We start from the raw sequence: 13,145 nt of genomic DNA on the forward strand, positions 1-13,145 counted from the left end.
AATCATAGGTAAAATATTGTAGACAAAAATCCTCTGTCACTGATGCTGGAATTGTTTTTATTGTAAGATTATTATTCTGAGAGAGAAAGGTAAACTTTGTATTTTTCAAACATAGCTCTTCTTTTTATTTTTTCCCCTGAAAAATGTGTAATAGAGAATATTATATTTGTAGTCCTGTAACATGTAGAAGATCAGTATTAATGGAGGTATTGTACAAATATATAACAAAAATATGCCCATCAAAACATTTTAATCTCAATTCAGGTAAAGAGACAGGATTTGGTTTCTTAATACAAATGCCACAGGCACATTGTAGAAGTGAGAATTCCATGGGTATGGGGGCATGCATCACCAGTGCATGCTGATTGCTTGACCAGTCCAAATATTTTAGAGTTTCAGAACTGCAGTTGTCTTTAAAATTGTGAGGTAATAAATATTTGAAGTATGATTTCCTTGTCAGAAAGTTCTAAAGGATAATCTTTGAATTCAGCACATAACTAAAGAAAGTGGCACCATTCATTGTGATTATTGCTTTCCGGTGTACGTAGTTATGCCAAAGGGAAATTCAGGAATATGAAATCAGGCATCTTCCAAAAAATAGTTAATTCAGGGAGTTTTTATTCCAGCTCTGGAAGTTACTCTAGAACTCAATTCCTCTGGTAGTTTCATGAATGCATTATGATAATGAAATTCTAAAGTATTTATTTTATCTAATAGCTATTTCCTTTAGGTGAACACAAACAGTTCTGAAGAGTGCTGTAAGGAAGAGACTGGGAATGGAACCAGAAAAAGCATCTTAATCTTTTTGTAAAGAAAGAAAGAAAGCAGATCAATTTTTTTTTTCTTTTTTCAAATGGATGTTTTTAAAATACACTGTCCTTAGCCAATGGTGAAATGTGAGGGGAATTCTTAGACATGCAGCCAAGTATGAGTACATATCTCTACTGCTAATAGAGTAGCTTATTATTTTTTAAATTTTGATGAAATCATAACATTATAAGTTTTGAAAGGTGATCAAGCAAATTTTTCCACTTTTCTTTTTGACTGATCTTTTAAAATAAGCCTGTGCTATGACACACTCTTTGTGTTCTGGACAGGGGTTTGTCTTCCTTTTTTTCCCTTCCATTCCCTGATTTCACTAAGCTGCTGAACTGGACAGCAATTTCAGCTGGTGGAGAAAATTGACATCTGAATAAAATCCAATAAAAATACACATACAGATCTAGAAATTTCTTGCATTAGTGGATTGCTGGGTGCAATTTTTTTCTTGAAAAACTATCATAACTACCATTTTCTGAGACTGGAAATGCTTAAATTTTTTTTTCTATTTTTAATGAAGAGGTTAAAAAAAAGTGATTTACCCAGCCATTCCTTTTCGTCACATCCATTACTTTTCTTCTCTTTTCATTCCACTTTTTCAAATCAGAAATGAAAAAAAAGTAAAAATTGAGATAACAAAGAAATTTATTGTTATTAAAATAATATTTATAATTATTTAAAATAATATTTATAATTAATAAAAATAACACAAATATATACACAAACACACACACACACACATATATACGTATACAATATTTTGTGTCTTTTCTATTCCCATTTTTCCCTGGAGGATTTTAGAAATCACACGGTGGTCTAATTTAGTCTTCAAGTAGAATACTTTTTGTGAGGTTAAACAAAAAAATAATTTGCAAGATTTGGCTCATAATATCACCAATAATACAGGTGTTTTTAAATTCCATTCAGGGTTCTGAATCTTCATCCACTGATGAGAGAATTTTTTACATTATGGTTGCAGAGTAACCTAATTAAGTCAAAATATTTGTCCCTGCCTACTTGATACTAGATAAGGCATCATCAACCACCATATCACATCAACCACCCGATAAATACTTGTACAGCCACAGTGCCAGAGAGGTCCATCCATCAAGAGGGCTCTTGACAGTCAGTCATTCAAGTGTTATATCTTTGGAGGTCTGAATTACCATTGCTGTTTCATCACATGAGACTAAACAATAATCTTATTTTCATCATTATAGCTCTATCTTGTTTATTATCAGCAGTAAATTTGCAGTGAAATTATTAGTGAAGGAAAGACTCTTATCTCCATGCTCTGCTGTTGGCTTTTTCAAGAGAAAATATCAGAGCTGTGGAGACAGACAACTCTGACAAGTTTGATAGACTTCAAAATGGGAGTCTGCATGGATAAAGATATAAAAATACAGACTGGAGCCTTCTGCTAAAATCTGAACAGTCTGGTTTCTTACTCTTTTAAACAGAACTTGGACAGAAGAGCTGACCACAATAAAACAGAACTTCAGAGCTTTACTGTCAATCTAAATTCATCATATGGAACCTATCATTCAAACCATATTCCTGAGAGCAACTAAATCAGAGCAGAAGGATTCCACATTTTCTAACAAACTCTATTGAGCGTTGTTCTGCATTTTAATTATATTTTTAAATTATTTTGAATGTGGCTTCTAAAAAGCAAAAGGAGAGAAAATGAAATAAAGATCTTTATAAAATCTAAAAAAAAAATCTAATTAATGTGTTCTAGTAGCATGATTTGACTTATAATAATCGTGGGCAATTAAAAAATATTTTTCCCTCTGAATGGAAAACATACAGGAGAAGCATCCTCTGTGTTACAAAAATTAGTCACAGACTACTCACAGCTAGATAGCTCGATGTGCCAATTTCTTTTTTTAGGATATTTCAATTCCAATTAGATATGGAAACATCACAATTTTTTAACCCCACTTTTGTGTATAAATGATATCATTTCCAAAATATCAGCATTTTCTATTTTAAGTTAGGATCAGTAACCTGTGCTTAGCACAGCAGGCAGACTTTGTGCTGTTAAGAGCCAAAATATGCTTAGATCAGGAAGAAGCTTTCTCCTTAACACCCCGAAAGAGCACTGGTATTTCTGAAAGGACCAACCAGCACTTCACAGCCCAATGATTTCAGCTTGGTCCTTTTGGGATACATGAAAAGATTTTTCTTTTTTTTCAGAGTGCCTCTTGAATCAGCTCAGTGAACTTTCTGAATTGTTCCTGAGTTCCCCTCTGCTGAGGGTCCATGAAATAGGCCCACACATGCAGCTGTTAATTTAATTAACTGCAGGTCCCAGAAAGGGGGAACTTTTTGTGCTGGATTTGACTGGGCTTGTGTTAATTTTCTTCATTGTAGCTTTTCTGGGAGTATGGTTTGAATTTGTGCTGAAAACAGTGTTCATAACACAGTTTTAATTATTGTTATTTAATATGATGTTTTACATATTAAATTCATATTTTAATTATTACTGAGCTGTGTTTATGCAGTGTCAAGCTCGTTTATGCTCCTCAAGTTACTCCACCAGAAGGAGGCTGGGGGAACACAAATAGGTGGGAGAGGACACAGCCTGACTCCAGCTGACCCAACTGATATCCCTGACCATATGGCATCATGGTCAGCACATAGAGCTCAGGGAAGAAGAAGGAAAAAGAGGGGACAGTCGGAGTGATGGTGTCTGTCTTCCCAAGTCACCATTACAGGAAATGGAGCCCAGCTTTTCTGGGGATGGCTGAACACCTGCCTGCCCATGGGAAGAAATGAATGGATTTCTTCCTTTGTTTTTCTTGAATATGTGGTGTTTGCTTTGCCTATTAAATCATTTTTATCTCAACCTATGTGTTTTTCCACCTGAATGCTTAGGTCTCACAGCCCTAAGATACTCATACCCTGGGGGAGGAGTGAATTGAAATCCTTTGCCAAGGCAAGTAACAAGGCCTCACAGCTTAAGAGGAAATATTAAGACCGCATTTCAAGCATCTTTTCCATTACCTGAATTTTTGGGAAATAACTGACTCAGTTCAAGAGAAAAAGTCACATGCTGGCTACCTGCAAACTTTGCTTTTTAAAAGTATATTAATATGGGTCCAATTTGTTAATGGTAACCCACATTCCTGTTGCTAATTTGTCCTCTCAGGGACTGAGATGATGACAAAGGAAGTATCCTGGAAAGACAAGCATCCCTGCACAGAGACATCTGCTTCCCAATCCCCAAGTGTTGCTATAAACAATGGAGATGGCAGTTCACGCGCCTGGAATCCTTTACAGCTCCTACCTGCAGAAGCACAGCTTGACCAGAAATAGCCCAGTGAGTATGGAAAGAAATGAGTTCATCTTCCCATCTTGTGCTTTAAGCTTTGTCTTGGGGCCCATAGCAATTTCTCTGCTGTAGATTACATGACTGGGTACCTTTGGGATCCCTTCCCAATTTAAAAAGGCCAAGGGAGAAGAACATAAAAATTGAACTCTTCCTGGCATCTGATTCAACACATTTAGTCACATGTCCTTTCATCTCTCTCCCACACAGAAAAATACACAGTTCAGTAGTCTGTGAATATTTTTGCCATCAGCTGGAATTTTCCTATTTCCTTTGATGAAGAACTGATGGATGGTTTTGCCTAACCACCCACTCCACCAGAAAATGCCATAGAAATATGCTCACTTATATACCTGTGACCTGGTTTTATTTTGATTCATTTGGTTCTGCTTCTGGTTTGCATGTATCATACATCAGCACTGCCTTTTATGTCTGCTGATCACATCATTAATGTCCAGTGATTGCTTGAAATAGTTCAGTGAAAGATCCACTGTGGAGTGAAGGCTTGAGCTGCAGATCAGTGCCCATGTGGGATGTCAGATGTGGGGAATTTCACAGCTTTGCATGCACACAAATGTACATATGTGTCTCTGTATGTAAATCATATTTGCACACAGTCAGTATTCAGGTTTTGGTTACAGCTGGAGACAGGATACAGGACTATAAAAGCTTATGCAAGATTAGTTTGACTGAATAAAACATTTTTATTCATTTGTGGACACAACCCCCCTCCTGTAAAAATATCAAATTACTACTTTTTAACTCCTAGTTTTTACTTATGCCCTACCAATTTGTGCTGCTGGCCCTTGTGCAAAGGAAAAAGCAGTGCCTTCTATGAGAAAGACATCTCAGTAGAAAGAGTTAAAAATTCCTAACTGATGAATAAAAGTTGTGTGGCTCTCTACTGCCCTTCCAAAAAATGAAAGATGAAGAAAAGAGATGCCATTATATATTACATCTCTTAGACAAGAGACAAACAGAGCTGTTTTGATGGGGTTTTTCCCTGTTTTTCCAGCAGCTTCAGTGTATATATCATATATTTTCTTACATATCAGCATTTTCTATTTCAGGTTTGAGCTGATAACCTGTGTTTTTGCGCAGTAGGAAAGCCTCATGCTGTCACAAGTGACAGTGACACAGCCTCACATTTCCCTTCCCTTCAAGCCAAGGAGCCCTTTGCTATTATGCCATTAGAGATAATGCAGAGCTTTGAATGGAAACACCACAGACACCAGTGATGCCTGACAACCTCTGTGGCCCATGAACTGCCACCCTACAATGGGACCTGCTCAGCTGCACCAGCCCACGTAGAGAGGAGATAATCAATGCTGCAGAGGACAGTGTCACGCTGTAACGTCTTCCCCAGCTAAGGCCTGAAGGAATCTTGTGCTTCCTATATGAAAAGACAAAAATTCATGTGTCAAGATTGCAAAAATTACATATATGTGCAACGTAAATAACCTTAGAAACCAAAATAAATAAAATAGATTGGCTGCAGGGTGGCATTGCGTGTGTTCTGGGAATTGCTTCCATTTTGGAATACGGAAGTTTGGGGGCAAAGGTGCTGCCATGAATTTCTCTTTACAGAGCTCAGAATGGCTGCACCTTCCATGGGAATGGAGTTGCAGAAATGCAGTCACTAAATCTTATAGAAAATGATCAGTATTAAATCTTTTAAATCTTTTATGAAAAAATTCAGAAGACAAGGAAATAATCTATTTGTTATGTAAGTGTTCAAGGAGACTTTCATTTTAGCAGCATCCATTATTCCCCTTTCTGTTAGCTGCAGAGCCTTTTTATGGGGAAAATTCCCTGGTTGATAGTGCCTTTTTATACAGTATTAAGATGATATTAACTTCCCCTTTGGGAGAGAATAATAAAGTGAAAAAGCAGCTGAGATGGCTAGAGCTGTACTTGCTGTCTGTTTTATTGGAATCTGGGCCTGCTCCCTTGGAAATAAAACAGGACAAGCACATATGCAAGGAGACTAGGGAAAATAGCCAAAAAAAAGAGAGAAGTTTCTATTTGTACTGTTGGGTCTAATTTGTAACCTTGCTCCTGGAGAAAGGCAAGCACAGCACAAAGTCTTACAAGCCACTCCAAGAACCTGGAAGGCCTGAACTGGTGTCAAACCTTTTAAGACATTGCTATTAGCTACCTTTGTGGTCACAGGGTTAACAACAATAAAAACAACAGAAAAGAAACAGGAAAATTAAGAAAATAGAATAATAAATAAATAGAGAGGTTTGGCCAAACAAAGCCAGATTATATTTAAACAGAAAAAGGTGGAAAGGGGGTTTTAAATAGAAGGAAGGACAAGGTTGATAGCTACACCAACCCTCATGGGCACAAGGCCCATGCTGTAACCAGCCCCCAGGACCAAAGCTGTGCCAGAAAAGCTGCGATTGGACTCTTCTTCTGTATCTCTCCTGTCCACTCTGCTTCTCTGCTTCTCTGATTTCTCAGGATCAGAAGCACAGAAATATAAAAGTGCCACTGCAAAACCTTAAATATGGTAAGCCTGGCAGCTGAAATGAAAACTGTTTTTCCTTTCTGTTTTATTGTCTTCCCAGCAGTACTGTCAAACTATCCCTGCCAAGCATGGCAACTGGCATAATATCCCATCTTCACATCTTTTTATTCATCTGTTAAAGTTGTTTTTTTACATGCCACTGTTGCTCCATTGCTTTCTCATCTTTGTTCTTCTAATTTACCAGAAAATTGGAATCATCATCTAAGCTATCAGGAGGCCTCTTTGTTTGGATGGATTTCACTATTTGCCTGTAACTTTTATTTACTTTTAGAAACAATGTTTTGTAACATGTTTTGTTGGTCTTTTTCTGTCTTGAATGATGGAGACCATAGACTTCTTTTCTGCAGCTGAGTGAAATAAAAAATTCCAATATGCTGCTCATGCAGTCCTGGTAGAATGGACCTAAAATCAGCTTCCCAGCTGACAAAAACTGCACCCTTGGAGTAGTATGGGGAGGAAACTTACAGACCAATTCACATTTATTTCATCTACAAGAAGCCCTAAAACAATATTAGATCTCTGTGCTTGATCCACACCTGCATGAATTGTGCAAGTTCTGCCAGGACCTCTCTGAGAGCCATTTGGGTTGACCTGTCTATTTGTTCTTTCATGTCCTGAACATGTCAAGCATGCAGGAATGGAGGGGGTAGAGCATCCTGGGATGGCAGCTGAGCATGGCCTGAGGTCTTTGTGAATCTCAGTCCCTCTCTAAGAGGCAAATGTCATGCTTACATTTGAGAACAGGAAGGTGTTTTACATTCAACGCCAGAAAAGTGTTTCTCCATGTTACAGCAAGTCTGTTTTCTTGACTTACTGCCCATATCTTCATTATTTTCCCCTACTACTCTTTCCTTACTCCTGCTAGAACCCATTTGTGTCCAATCCCTAAGGAACAAAACCAATTTTCTTTTAAATTTGGTCAGGGTAACAGCCTTGCTGAGGAAGTGACCCCACATGATGTGAGTGCAAGCCTAAGCCATGGCAGTAAGAGCTGACCCCAGTTTCAGATAAGTCAGAGAAAATAAGAGAAATAAGGAATAAGGAAATAAGAAATAAGGAAAAGCACTGGCAATGTCCTTTGTATCAGCCCTGAGGGTGGGTGGCTGGGGAAGCTGCCTGCTCCCCCTTGTGCAAGGCTCTGATCTTCCCTGTCCCTATGACAAGTAGCATCACTGAACAGAGTGACTGGGAGAAGGAGAGGTGGAACAGTGTCTAAGAGCTGACCCCAGTTTCAGATAAGTCAGAGAAAATAAGAGAAATAAGGAATAAGGAAATAAGAAATAAGGAAAAGCACTGGCAATGTCCTTTGTATCAGCCCTGAGGGTGGGTGGCTGGGGAAGCTGCCTGCTCCCCCTTGTGCAAGGCTCTGATCTTCCCTGTCCCTATGACAAGTAGCATCACTGAACAGAGTGACTGGGAGAAGGAGAGGTGGAACAGTGTCTACAAAAGGGGATCTGGTTCTCTTCTGGTTCATGTCTCCCTTCAGCAGACTTGTGTCTGATTTCTATCCCTGGAGAATATTTCTGAGGCAAGGAAAATGTGGAGGAGACACAAACCCCATCAGACCTTAGACTCTGTTCTGTACAGTGCTAACAAATTCTACCATGTCAGAATAAACAAACAAAATCCGACAACAAACCTTAAAGAACCAGTTTTATATGGCACTGGACGCATAAATCACAGAGAGGAGTTTAGACAGTCTTGTGCCCAGCATCACACAGTGAGTTCCAGATTAGGTTAATATATGGGATTCATGCACTGTTCCATTGACATGCCACTGTCTACTGACTTTGGAGGTAGGCTTAGGCAGCTCAGATGCTTTGTTGGGAGCACTTAGCTGATTTTTTTTAGGGAAGTTATTGTCTAATGGATAGAGAAGTTCTCATTCTTCTTCTAAACTGATCTTCAGATATCCCCCAATCAGTCTCCACCATTCTCAGGGACTTGACCTTCACATAGTAAATATTTTCTGTAAAAATGTAATCCCACTGTACTAAAACACGAGCTTGTCCAAAGATTCAGGTGATTGTGTATTTCTTCCTTTACCTCTATTATGGAAAAAAAGCAAATTCTATTTTGGGCATCATGGTTAAAAAAATACATTTCCAGATTTGTGCCAACCTGTAAATAATTGTTTCAATTTTTCAGTCAAATGCTTTAGTGCTGAATCGTTTTCCTAAAGTTGGAGCAACAGTCTTTTATTTAATCACTTTGTGATGTGCTATACTATTTAGGTATTTCTGATAAGTAAGACTTGTAATATCTTTGCCTTTCTCATTGTTTCTTGTTCAAAAGAGAGTAATCATGATTCAAAATGGGATTGTCATTATGTAAAAATAGTGTGGTTTTCTTAGGACTTTCAGTAGTTATTTTCTTTCTTTCACAGACCTACTTGGCAATAAAACAAGAGGAATTAAGTAAAAGCAGGAAGGCAGTTCCAGCAGTGGGTTTGTATCATGTGGTACAATTTGTGTTACTACAAAGGACCAGTATAAAATTGATCATGGCATGACTTTGTCCCAGTATATACTTTAGAAGACAGAAGGAGTCAGTACACAGGAATGAGTCAAATAGATTTTTATACTTCTAGGGGTAGAAAGGAAGCTAAACAGAAATGCTACTCATCTAACAGCTTTTTAAAAATTTCTGGTTTACCTTGGTTTTCAGGCCAACTTGCAGTTGCAGAATCAGCTGCAGCTGGTAGCTGCACAAAGAAAGTCAAAACAAACATGAAGGAGCCACAATAGGAATGGGCAGTCAGAAGAGGGAGGAAAGACCTACTTGAGACCCTCAGAACATGCAATCTGTGTTTGTTTCTCTCTCATTTCTGTCTAAGGCCTGTATTTTTGGGCTGGCTGTGTCCTGTCATATCTGTTTCTAAAACTATTAAGTACAGAGACGCATCTTTCAGTGGGTGCTTTAAGTTTTTTTGGGGTTTTTTTGACAGAAATCTAGAAGCATGTTTTATGTAAAAAGAAAAACTATATAAAAGCATAATGACTTGTTCATTGCATATTTCAATATTTACTATTTTATTCTTCTTTACTTGGCATCATTATTTTAATAAATTTAAGGGGTTCATTCAGGAAAGGTTCATCTACTCAGACTCCTTACTTATTCAAAGTGACTCAGAAAGCTTTCTTAACAAATCCTCAGCTTTGGGACTTTCACATGCTTCATGAACCTTTCTTCAATCTGTGCAGGTCTGCTGAACGGAAATTACTTGCTGAGGGCCATGATCCAATTCCTGTTGAAGTCAATGGAAGTCACTCCAATTATTTCAAAGGAGTAGGATCCAGTCCATAAGTCATTGACTCCTTGAAGTTGTTCTGCAAGTGCTGAATCTCTCTTAATGTAAAAAGCACATTCAGTAGCAAGGAACAGGCTGTAATGGGGCTGAGGGAGTGCAGAGTGCATGTATACAGCACTTAATTAAACACATCATTCTATACTGCCATAAAGCATTTCCCACACTAAGTATTGTTCACATCTCATAGGAGATTTAGGGTTTTGAAAACCCCCACAAAATGTCCCAGCTGTTCTACAGACAATATCTTATAGTACTTGTCACTGTGTGTAGGAAGGGTAATTAACCTAAAGAACATTGTATTTCACTGCCAAATGGTAAATGTCAGCATTATAAATTTCTTAATGTAAACAACACATTTACGAACAGTAGGAGAGATAGAGATATTCTTTGAAAAGGTATTTCACTAAGGGACTTGATGACTGAGGCAAGTCACAAGATACCTTGAAGTCATCTTTTCCAGTTCTATAGTGTCTAACAAATCAGTAGGATCTTGTTGTGATGGGAGGTACTTGAGGACGTGGTGTGGTAGATCTGGCTGCACACAGAAGCAGTTCTCTCTTTTCCTAGTCACACACTATTATTCATAAAGAACCTATTTCCTTGGTGAACGCTATGTTCTTGAAATAGTTGAAAGATGGAATTTCTGCCCAGTGAGACTTTCCCTTTTTTTATTGTTTTTAATGTATCACATTTTATAGTGAAAAAAATTGTAGTCTTAAGTAGTTTTCTGCTTTTTTAATGTGGTGTTTGGGTTTTGGCTTTTTGTTTTGTTGGGGTTTTTCTACTTTGTTTTGTTTTTTTTCCTTGCTTGTTTAAAATATTATCAGCCTTCCATGGTATTGCTCTTTAACTTACACTTTTCAGCTATTTTCAGTCTCTCTCTTGTTCCAAAAATGTTAAATGATCTTTCACAGCTTTTGAAAGGTTTTGGCAAGTTAAATAGAGTTGAGTATTTCAGAGTCAGGAAGACTCTGCTATAGGAAATCCACACCTCAAACAGAGCTACTTCAGACTCCAGACATCACTAATGCAGAGCCAGAAGAGTAACTGAGGAGCCTCCGCTCCTGCAAAGCACTTCAGGTTTGAAGGCTCCTGACTGCAAAAGCTTGAGGGGAGTCCATTGACACAAGTTTGGTGAACCTGTCCCAAACATGGGAATTCTGAAGTCTATTATTCAACAAGACCTAAACTGTGTTTTCAGACCGGCAATCAATTCTCTGAAAATTAAGTTACTTAGAAATTAATTTCACTGGGAAAATGTCCAGGCAATTCTGATATGTTTATCCTGTTCTATTATGTGGGTTTTGCTTACTAGATAGGATTAAAGACTATAAACTTCTGTGACTACCAAAAATGGCTTTCAACCTTAGATTGACCTTGCCTCATTTTCCAGTACCAGATTTATCAGAATTCAAAGATGGAAGTGCAGATGGCTTTTCTGAACAGATCCTTCCTTCAAACTGAGCAATTCTGAATTCTTGTCCAGTATCTCAGAGCGCTTTACCTAGAGGGCAAAGAACTCTGGGCAGAAAGAGATGACCAAAATCTGAGGGTAAGAATAAAAGGAAGAAAGATAAGCATGGAAGAATAAGCAAGATTCTGAAATAATTTGATCTGTCCAGAACAGTAGCAGCATCTATACAGAAGGAAATTCAACCTCATTTGTGAATCTCTGATGGAAAATTCATCTTCTTTTCTAAGTCTGATACTTTGATTAAATCCTCTGCCTTCTGATTTTGAACTCTTCAAGCCAAAAAAGAAGAGAAAAACACCCACTGTGATGGGGACTGACTATGCCCCACTGCTCTCCATGTATATTTTGTTAGACACTTACAGGAGATGTTTTGGTCCAATGATTACTTCCTCTGAAAATTCTCATTTCTATTGTTCCATGCAACTTTTGAGAAGCAGTCTTAAGCCACAAGTCATCAGAATTTCCCTTCAGTAGCATAACAGCATGAACAATAATCCTTGGTTGGCAGTGATCTCTTTAAAACGAGGGGACAGTCAAAGGCTTGGGTCTGCATCTGCATTTGCATTTCTTTCTTTATTTTAGTTCATTTATTAAAATTCTCACTGCAGTCAGGATTTTGAAATTGAGAATCCTGGCTACTGACAACACATGCAATTATTGCTGTGACTTTTTCTTGAAAAACATGCAGGTGTATTGTTTTGTATTTATTCATCTGGAGAAAAACCTTTCCTCAGCATCATGACAATTATTCACGAGATGAAAATTACTAAGTAGTTAATCTCATTTTCCCGGCTGTCAGCTTTCTTCACTGTCTTTTTCTCCTTGCAGAAAGTGAAAGTGTCCAATATAGCTTCCATTTCTTTCCTTAAGAACAAGTACAGAAGAAATTACTAAAAGTCCTTTTTCCAAGTCTGAAAATGTCTGGAACTGTTGATAAAAATTTATCTCATGAGTTTCTTGTCACTACAAAATTTTCATATGAAAGATGCCCTAAAACAAACTTCATGTTGATACTACTGTATGTAAATAGCTTCCAGCATTTTTAACTGATTTGTTAAGGTTTTAAACAGATATTTCTGAAATTAGATGTTTTGATTACAGAGACAATACAGTACATCATAAAGAAAAGATTAAGCTTTCCAGATTTATTTATTGCAAAACACCGACAGGCAAAACTGTACATTTAAAATGAATTATAAAATATCGTACAAAAAAGTGAGTAATGAAATTGAACTCTCTCTTTTAAATGTTAGTAGAATATCTGTGAAAAGAATCTTTAATTTTGAATAATGTGTTCTAAGTAAAATTTGCCCACTGAAAGCTAAACAATTTCTGTACAAGTATAAAAGATTTAGGTCCTTACTATATTGTTACATTGCAAATATTCCAACTGGCAAAATTTCTTGCCAAAGTTCTCTTTATTTACTTACTGATAACATAGGACCAAACATTTATAATAAAGAAAAGCCTGATTTTTGTTTGTTTTGGGGTTTTTTGTTGTTTGTTTGTTTGTTTGGTTGGTTGGTTTGGTTTGGTTTTGTTTCAAAAGCCGTTCTTTGTAAAAGACATCAGGAAAAAATAGGAAAAACTTAACTGATTCATGATTCTCTGGGAAAGGATGCACCAGTACATAAATACCTACATATTTGATGCTCACATGCATTTTCTGGTGGCC

This window comes from Zonotrichia albicollis, chromosome 3 (assembly GCF_047830755.1).
Source record: "Zonotrichia albicollis isolate bZonAlb1 chromosome 3, bZonAlb1.hap1, whole genome shotgun sequence".
In the NCBI taxonomy this organism is placed as follows: Eukaryota; Metazoa; Chordata; class Aves; order Passeriformes; family Passerellidae; genus Zonotrichia; species Zonotrichia albicollis.